Source organism: Gossypium hirsutum, chromosome A01 (genome assembly GCF_007990345.1).
Source record: "Gossypium hirsutum isolate 1008001.06 chromosome A01, Gossypium_hirsutum_v2.1, whole genome shotgun sequence".
NCBI classification, from domain to species: domain Eukaryota; kingdom Viridiplantae; phylum Streptophyta; class Magnoliopsida; order Malvales; family Malvaceae; genus Gossypium; species Gossypium hirsutum.
Genome location: NC_053424.1, coordinates 17,357,280 through 17,365,601, shown reverse-complemented (window position 1 = coordinate 17,365,601; position 8,322 = coordinate 17,357,280). Strand labels below are relative to the sequence as shown.

At 34.8% G+C, this 8,322-nt stretch overlaps 1 long non-coding RNA gene across 1 annotated transcript; it reads right to left on the bottom strand.

Moving 5' to 3' along the window:
- Nucleotides 1-407: 407 nt before the first annotated feature.
- LOC107935040 (uncharacterized) lies at nucleotides 408-2,647 on the bottom strand. The gene is made up of 2 exons (XR_005926500.1): nucleotides 1,543-2,647; nucleotides 408-1,416 (listed from the first exon to the last, which is right to left on the bottom strand). It is a non-coding gene; the product is annotated as an uncharacterized lncRNA (long non-coding RNA).
- Nucleotides 2,648-8,322: the final 5,675 nt, after the last annotated feature.

Below are 8,322 nucleotides of genomic sequence, written 5' to 3'. Positions count from 1 at the left end.
TTTTTTAAAAAAAAGAAATTTACTTTCATCCTCTCTCTTTGGGCTAAACCCTGAAATCAACCTAGGAGGTCGTCGGCGGTCAGTCGTAGCACCACCGCGGCCCTGCCGTAGATGGTGGCCAAAGGTGCACCAAACTGGCCCTTTAAACTTCCATTCTTTTTGCAAACTCGATTTTGGGTGTTTTCGAACCGAAGAGAACGATGAAAATGAAAAAAAAACGAGGTTTCTGGTTATTTTCCCCTTTTTTACCCTCATCGGGAACCCAACGGGTTCCGAGGAGTCTAGGAACTGGCGATGGTCGTCGGAGGGAAGCCGATCGACTCAGGTAAACCCCTTTCCCTTTTTTATTCTTTTTTGTTTATTTAAAAAAATCTTAAAATGAAAAGGAAGAAAAATAAAATATCACCTTTATCAATTTTTTCTTCTGTTTCAATTGATATTTTTTGAATTCGGATGTCTATAAAAAAATTACATTGATAATACTTGGGGCTTTTTATAGCCGATTACATGGTAGTTCTTTTTTGTTCGTTTCTTTTCTGTCTGTCTTTGTGTGTTGTTGTTTCCATTCTTTTTTAGTGTGTTTGCAGGTTAAGAAGGAAGGTCAATGATGGAGGGCTTTCATTTTGGTGCAACGGGACAAGAGAAGCTGAGCTTCGGGCGTTGGACGTGTCGACGAGGCACGTAGGGGTGCGGCGCTAGGATGGTTTAGAAACCCTAGGGCTTCTGAATTGGTTTAGTCTCTTGGGCCTATTGGGTCAATAGGAATTGGGTTAAGGATTTTAGTTTTGTTTGTAACATGGGTTAAATGTAATTTGGGCTGTTTGGGCTTTTGATGTAAATGGACTTTGGACTATTTTGGTTTATTGTTTCAATTTTGGGTACTGGGCAAAATAGGCTCATTACAGCTGCCCCTCTTTCCTCATTGTCGTGTAACGAGAATGGAGCAAAAATTATAAAAGGGCTAATTTTTTCTGGACCTGCTGAGTCTCGACGCTTCTTTTCATCTTTTTCAAGTAGCCTCGCTCTAATCTAGTGCAACTTCAGAAGTATAAGATTTGTGACTTGTAGCTTTAACCTATTCCACTACAACTTCAGGGAAATAAGATTCACTATCTATAGTCTGCTTCGCTGCATCTTAGGGAGATAAGACTTGTGACTTCCGTCTACTCCGCTGCAACTTTAGGGAGATAAGGCCGGTGGCTTCAATCTGCTTCGCTGCAACTTCAAGAAGATAAGATTCGTCATATCTGATCTACTCCACTGCAACTTCAAGGAGATAAGATGTTCAACTTCAATCTGCTCCACTGCTACTTAAGAGAGATAAGATCTTCAATTTCAATCTGCTCTATTGCTACTTCGGGGAGATAAGGCTGGTGGCTTCTGTAAATAGGCCAATTTGCCCGGCCCCATTGAAACCTAAAAATAAATAAATAAAAATAAAATATAAATAACCACGGTCGAATTTTACAGTCCAATTACCAAGACCCGTGGCCCAACTACAAGAACAGACCCAAAACACTAAGGTTACAGAGGACCCAATACCCATTAGTCCAGTTACATGACCCATAGCCCGAAAGCCAAGCCAAACTTCGGCAAACCCTAGGGCAGAAGGGTCCTCGCGTCGCAGCCTTCACAAGCAGCAACCACATCGCCTCCGTACGCCCCAGTCTCCAACAACCACGACAACACAGCCCCGTACGCCTCACGCCAAGGGCCAACGCACGTCCATACTCTACCTGCAAAAAGGACAAACCACACGGCAGCAAACAAAAACAAAAAATAGCAAAACAGCAATTGAAAAAGGGCGTTTTTCATTTATTTTTCTTTTTTTCTTTTCTTCGGCTATAAAAAGCCAAGCTTTTGATCCTTGTAAGGGTTACGAACACACGCATACAGAAGTAATAGAAAGTAAAAAAGAGAGCAAGGTGATTTCCTGCTTTGAATATCGGGTTTATTACGTTCTTTTTTCTTGATCTTTTTATTTTCCTTTTCGTTCTTCACATCAAAATAAAAAAAGGAAAAAAAAATCAAAGGGATTGAATACAAAAGAGATTATTGAAAGGTGGTTTTTCTGGAAATCTGATAGCATTTTCGTTTTTTTTCTTCTTTACTGTTCCTCTGTTTCTTCTTTATTTATTTACTATTTATTCATTTCTTGCATCGTTTACAAAGAAGAAAATAAAAGAAGGGAAAAGGATAAAGAGGAAAGCCTCACCTGAACCGTTGGGACACTGTCGGAGTTTTCTTCTCCGTTAAAGCCTAAATCCAACGGAGGTGGGGACTCCCTTCTTTTGATTCCTTGCGGTTGGAAGTGCTAGAACTTCAAACGTGGCTTCAAACGAGTTTGAATGGGGTAATCTACCATCCGTCGACCACCGTTTGTGGTGGTTGCATGGTGGCTAAGGCTTGGTCTTTGAGGATCGACTAAAGAAAGGGGGGGATTAGGGTGTTGTTTCAATTGTTTGAAGAAAATGGCAGATTGCCATTCATGGGTTTCTTTTAGTTTTAATGATAAATGAAACGACTTTGTTTGGGTAAAGGGGTAAGGATCTGCACATTCCCGCCTAAAATGGGTTATTTGCATGGCCAGTCCTTCCCTTTTGCGCTGCTGTTTGATTAGGCCCCTGTTCATTTTGTTTTTCTTTTTTTAAATTTGGCCTAAGGATTTTGTGTCAATTTCATTTCAGTCTCATTTCAGGATTGGTTTATTTACATTTTTTAATCATCCCACATTCGCGAGCACTGCACTTTAGTCCCTATTTCGTTTTCAACAGTTTGTTTTATTTATTAATTAACCTTTTTAGTTCGTATTTAGCTCACTTGAGCTTGCTTATTTTAGTCATGTAATTCTTCATTTTTTTTAATTTTATTTTTTTTCTTAAACTGTTTTAACATATGGTTTTGAATTATGTTATCAAATTTACTTTATATTCGTATGTAATTTTTATGCTTGCATTTGGATATATGCTTTATTTGTTTTATTATATGTCTATTTATTCTAAAATTCTCTTCCACTTTCCTTTGTTAAATTTTTCATGTTATTCATCTAAATACTCTTATGCATTAGTATTCTTATATATATTATTTACGTTAAACTATTTTTTAATTTATATGCATTATTTATTTAAACTAATGTATATTATTTCATGTATGCTTACTTTAATCTTCTTCTTTTGATATTTATTTTAAAATTATTTTTACATTACTAACTTGTATACTGTTTGTTTTAGCTATTTCATCTTTTTGTTTATCTCAAACTTTCATGTTTGTTACTTATTTTAAAATCATATAAACTAATTTTAAATCATTTTGTGTATTATTTATTTTATATTTTTATGTACATATTTAAGTTCTAGCCATTTTTCCATATTAATTTAAAATTTGTCGTAACCTTCGCTTTTAAATTATTTTATTATTAATCTAAGGTTTTCATATATTATTTATTTTATATACATACTACTTGTTTTGTGTTGTTACATATTTTCCCATTTTAAAACTTGATGTATCCTTAAAATCGTTTTATCATTCATTTAAAAAAAATCATATATTTTTATATACATATTTATATTTTATCCTCATATTCGATCCTTTTATATATATATGGTGTATATGTCATTTAAATTATTTTTTTTATGTATATGGTCATTTTTAACTAGATACTCCTTAAAAAAAACATACTTTGTACATATGAGCATATTTTTTATATATTAAAGTTAACTTATTTCGTATATATATTATTAACCTTATATTATTTTATACACATGATTTCTCAAATTTTTCTTGAATTTCATTATATAGTCCTACGTAATATATCTTCTAAGTAACCATTATTTATGTATGTATATTTATTGATACCTACATTTGATCTATATATATTATTAAATCCATGTGTTTCATACATATAGTCTTCTTTGTATATATATAAGCATGTTCTTAAGTCCATTATACAATTTGTTATAAAATTAATTTAAGCTTGTAGGTATTTCTATGTCTTTACAAATAATTATTTTTAAAAGTTATTTATGTATACATGTTTTATAAATCTATTTAGTGCATTATATCTTGTCATATACCTTTATCATTCTTTCATATTATATACATTATTTAAATTATTATGTACATTGTCAATTTTTAAATGCATTTGTGTCTAGAACATTTTACACGCAACTTGATTCAAATTTTTATTCTATAATAATATCTATTCTAAAAATCATATAGCTATCCCTAGTTTTCATGCAAATTTGTCAACCTATATATATGGGTCCATTTATTCGTTGTTATTTTAAAACCGTTTTATAGCACATTGGCTTCTAATTGCTATGTTGTTTTTATATCTTGCATTCGTTATTCTATATCATGCTATGTACATTATCGTGGCATATTATTGTATGTATTGTTTTGCTTGTGTGATTGTTATCATTTTCGTCATTGTATTATTATATCAATTACTCACCATGCATTATTGTAATCGGGTTGCATTTTTTAAGTTAGCTATATTTAATTACCAGTTTGTTAGTTGATCGTATCTCATACATGTCCATTACCCCATTCATCGTTTTTTACTTGACTTTTGAAATGCGGTTTTATAAAACCCAATTTTTTACGATTAATGTCATCTTATTTCAAATCGAATTAATATGTTTTTAAGTATTCATCCAAAAATTCTTCAAAACGAAGACAAAATTTGATGTTCGGCAATTCACGGAATCGTGCCCTAACGTGTTGGGTTGCAATTTCGCATTTGCTCAAAATAATCGAATTTCCCTTCGAAATTCCATTCATATCTTTTAAAATCCCTTAAACGAAGATGAGATTTGATGTTTGGCAATTCGCGGAGTCGTGCCCTAACGTGTTGGGTTGCAATTTCGCATTTGCTCGAAATAATCGAATATCACTTTAAAATTTCGCTCGTGTCTTTTAAAGTCCCTAAAACGAAGGCGATATCTGGTATTTGACAATTCATGGGATCGTGCCCTAACATGTTGGGTAGCAATTTCTCGATTGTTTAAAATAATCAAATATCCCTTCAAAATTTCACTCGGCTCTTCTAAAAATCCTTTAAAATGAGGGCAATACTCGGTGTTTGACAATTCGAGAATCATGCCTTATCGTGCTGGGTTGTGATTTCTCGTTTGTTCAAAACAATCGAGTATTCCTTTAGGTCTTTATTCATAATTATTAAAGAAACCTTTCAAAACGAAGGTGATGTTCGATGTTTGGCAATTTGAGAATCGAGCCCTATCGTGCTGGGTTGCGCTTTTTCATTTGCTCAAAACCATCAAGGATCCCTTCGGAATCTCACCCTTATTTTCTAAGGTAAGGCAATGGACAATATTTGGAAATTCGAGGAATCGTGCCCTACTGTGCTGGGTTTCGATTTTTCGTTAGACCAAACAGTTGGGCATCCTTTTGTTAATTTCAAATTGTAGACTTTCGAACGTCGAAACAAGAAGATTTTGGTAACCCACTCGGGTTATTTAAACGTTATTGATAAGAACCATATTTCAAAAAAAAAAATTTAAGCTTTGACATAAGGACAGTATTTAATCGATTTGGTACCAATTTTGGGCGTAGTGAGGGTGCTAATCCTTCCTCATGCGTAACCGACTCCCGTACCCATTTTCTCACATTTTCGTAAGACCAAAATCCCGTTTTAATAAACCAAAAAAATGTTTTATTAAACTAACCTTATCTTTTAATTGAACCGATCACACTAAAATAAAAGATCGGCGGCGACTCCATATTTCTATTTTCCAAATAGTCGATTTCCTCCTTTTTTAAAATTTAAAATATTTGAATAAAAAGGGTGGTTTCGACAGCTTCAATCTGTTTCACTGCAACTTTAGGAAGATAAGATTCGCCATATCTGACCTACTCCACTGCAACTTCAAGGAGATAAGATCTTCAACTTCAATCTGCTCCACTGCTACTTCAGGGAGGTAAGATCTTCAACTTCAATTTGCTTCACTGCTACTTCAGGGAAATGAGATTTGTTGTCTTCAGCAATCTTGCTACATCGTCCTCTGGGGGACATGACCTGTAGAATCGATTTCAGGGGCCTATGCTTATTCCAAATGATTAGGATGTTATGATCAGAATGAATCAAATGCCCCTAACTAGATGTGTATCGATGATATTTGCATGAATGCAGAATGTCATGAGAATGATCCCTTCTCAATGTTTGGATTGTCATTGCTTATTGTTCATCAAGGTTCTATCACTGACGCAATGTCTTATTTTCTTGTTCAGCTAATATCTTTGACACAGAACCCGGAGAAATAGTCATAATTTAAACTCTTCTTTCTCAAATATTTCCAACTCTTGAGTTTGGTGAGTTCTAAATAATAGTCTTGTTTCAGGTCCTTATACTATTTAGAAACTTCTCAGAATAATACGCAAAACTTCTTTTATGTGAATATTATCAGTCAAATAATCGTTATTTCAATAAAAAATACTTGAAAAAGATTATCACCACGGACAAGATGGAATTTTATTGGGAGCAAAGCTCGAAATGAATTAATCATGACAACAAATTTTACTAAAGTACAAAATGAGAATAAATTAATCAAGATAGCATTTTTTCCAAAATACAAGGTCAATAATATGAAAATAGGTGCCCCGGATATTGTAGTATGAGCTTCTCTGCCCAAAACTTCTCAAAGACCATTTGAACTCGCCATGTGTTTAGAAGACCTAGAAGACTTTGCTGATGCTTCAAGATGCAACATCTCTCTTCTTTGTTAATTCCGGTGTAGCAAGACTATTGCATGCCCCACCTTTGATCAAAAATTTGAATTGCCCTTTCTCTTGGGTTTTCAATTCAAAACCCCTTTGGTCTCAAAGCGCCCTTTGCGGGTTTTTGCCTTAGCCTCTTCCCTCTTTTTTTTTTTAAGGTGAAGTACTCTTGACTGAATTTAAATTCATAAGATTAGCAAGTTTTTACCATCCATCTCAGTTAAGATTAGTGCTCCTCTGAAAAAAGCCTTCTTTACCACATAAGGTTCTTCCTAGTTTGGCATCCATTTCCCTTTGAAATCCTTTTGTATTGGGAGGATCTTTTTCAAAACCAGATCTCCCTCATTGAATTCTCTTGGGCAAACCTTTTTGTTATAAGCTCTCATCATCCGTTTTTGGTACATCTGACCATGACGGATAGCCCTTAGCCTTTTTTCTTCAATCAAATTCAACTGATCGTATCGCGACTATATCCATTCTGCTTCATCTAACTTTACCTCTAACAAAACTCAGAGAGAAGGAATCTCAATTTCGATAGGCAGAACCGCATCCATTCCGTAGACTAAAGAAAAAGGTGTTGCCCCGTGGAGGTCCTGATGGACATTCGATAAGCATAGAGGGCAAATGGTAACTTCTCAAGCTAATCTCTGTAAGTTTCAGTCATTTTCCCCACAATCTTCTTGATATTCTTATTAGCTGCTTCCACTGCACCATTCATTTTTGATCAATATGGTGATGAGTTGTAATATTTGATCTTGAATTGGCTACAGACCTCCGCTATTATGCTGTTGTTCAAATTCAGTGGATTGTCCGATATGATCCTTTCTGGTATTCCATATCGACATATGATCTCTTTCTTTAAGAATTTACTGACTGCTGACTTCGTGACGTTGGCATATGAATTGGCCTCTACCCATTTGGTAAAGTAATTGATGACCACGAAGAACAATCGATGTCCATTGAAAGCTTTTGGTGATATTGGCCCAATCACATCCATGCCCCACATTGAGAAAGGTCATGGAGAAGTCATAACATGAAGAGGTGAATAAGGCATATGAATATTGTCTCCATAGATTTGGCACTTATGGCATCTCTTGGCATAATTAATACAATTCCCTTATATGGTGGACTAGTAATAATCAAATCTCATAATTTGTCTGGCCATTGTAAAACCATTAGCGTGCATCCCACAGACATCCTCATGAACCTCTTCCAAGATTTGCTTCACCTCGACAGCATCCACACACCTTAGCAGTACCTGATCATTCCTTCTTTTATATAGGATCTTTCTGTCTAAGGCATAGTCATTGGCCAGTCTTCTCAACGTCCTTTTATCGATCTCAGTTGCTTGGTTAGGGTATTCACGATTCTTCATGTATCGTAGTATATCGTGGAACTAAGGGTGATCGTTCTTTTCTTCTTCTTCGATGCTGTAACAATGAGCTGGAGTCTCATAGATACTCATCTGGATAGGTTTCACATCCTCTTGTTTGTTCACTTTAACTATTGAAGCCAAGGTAGCCAAAGCATCAGCCATTTGATTTTTATCTCGTAGAAGATAGCAGAAGGTGATGTCATCAAACTTTT